Genomic DNA, 1806 nt, shown 5'->3' on the forward strand with positions numbered 1-1806 from the left:
CCATGAGGCAGGTCTATGAAGGGAGGGCGTGACTGAGCTGCTGAGGGGTGAGTTCTGGAGCCCGGGTCCGCCAAAGCTTCAAAGTTCATCTCGTGCCAGGGCGTGAAGACTTGAAGTATCTGCTTGAGTGGCCAGGGGGCTCTGTGGACACAGCTTCAGGAACTCATAGGGGCAGCTCTGGACATCCATCCCTGATGGGCATCCTACTACCCCTCACAGCAGACCTCCCTCTGGGTGAGCTGCATGCAACATCGGGCTCCCCCCTCGTGCAGCTAGCCTGTTTCCCGTCTGTACCACAAATGCACCCTGCATTCTTGTCCTGGGAGGCCTGCAGGAATGATGGGCTGTGGCCTGCAGGGCTAGTCTCTCCTTCAGGTGCTGGGCACCCCTCCCACGTCCACTATGATTCTGAGGCCGCGCTCTTCCTCTGCACACTTTACACTCAGGCCATGGTGAGGGTCAGGGGTTGAGAACCACAGTTGGAAAGGTCTCTGTTTTGGTTTTGTTTAAAGCTAAAGTGAGCGGAAGCTCCCCTCTGAACCAGCGACGGTGCTGGGAGGATGCAGCTGAGCGCCTGGGTGTCTGGTGTGCAGCCGGCCAGCCTCCTGCTTGTGCGCCCACTCCCATAATCATCACGCACTCAAGATGGAAAGCTGCTGCGGTCCAACACGGTGGCTGCTGGCCGTGGCCAGCTGCTTACATGTTAATGAACAAAAGAAGAATAAAACGAAACATTCGGTTCCTCCCCGGCTGCATTCTGAGTGCTGGACAGCACAGGGACGGCAGGTCAGCTCGCTGGACGCTGCAGATGAGGGCGGCCCTGCACTGGGGAACAGCCCCCCAAAGGCATGGTTTTCTCCCCTCTGCCCGCATAGTTGAGTTTGCCTTCCTTAAGAACTTCTCACAAATGGGATCATGCAACAGGGTGCCCCGGCTGGCTGCTTTCTGCTCCGGGGTGTTGCAAGCCTGGCCCACACTGCCACCCACCCAGCAGTTCTTCTTGCTGACCAGCGTCAAGTCTCCGGCGAAGGACACTGCCAGAGCTGTCGCCACTACCTGCTATGTGGGGCTGACTTTCCCATGGGCAGCTACCCCAGACAGTCCCTGACTTCCCTGTAAAGCCACTATCCTGGCAGCTTCCATGTCCCTCGCTTTGGGCACCTCTATGGACACACCCGGCCTGCCCCTTCCATGAGCCGCTGTGCTGCGCTGTGTGGGGGCTCGGGGACCCTCTGACCCACTTCCTTGGGGGCTCACCCCTCAGTGACTTCCTCTGGGGTCCTCCGTTGGCCCAGAGGTCCCATTCTGCTCCCTTCACCTGTCTCCAGGTGTCCAGTTGCTAGGACTCAGGAGGACGAGAGCCTGGATTAGAAGGGACCTGGGAGATCGAGTCCGGGGACCCCAGACTCCTCAATCCTCGACGCCCTTCAAAAAACAATGGATGCCCAATGAGTGAAACAGATTCATTCCTGACTAAGTAGAGGAGGGGTGGGGTCTGTCTACTCCCCTCTTCACCCCTCTGGGTCCCACATAAGGGGCCTAGGGAACCCAAGGTCCCTGGGATACGGTGGCACAACCCACCCTCCCCCCAGCAGCCCAGCTTGCTGTTCTGAGAGGAGAAAGACCAGACCAGAGCCACAGGCAGGGCCTGCTGTGCCGCCTTCCTTGGGCACTGGAGCCTCTGTCTTTGACATAAATCCTCCAGCTCCTGGGAAGGCTTGGGAAACGCTGCCCCGAGTGTGGGCTACCCCAACATCTAGGTATTCCAAAAGCCCAAGACTTAAGGACTCTAACAAACCCACTGCC

Source organism: Zalophus californianus, chromosome 14 (genome assembly GCF_009762305.2).
Source record: "Zalophus californianus isolate mZalCal1 chromosome 14, mZalCal1.pri.v2, whole genome shotgun sequence".
NCBI lineage: Eukaryota > Metazoa > Chordata > Mammalia > Carnivora > Otariidae > Zalophus > Zalophus californianus.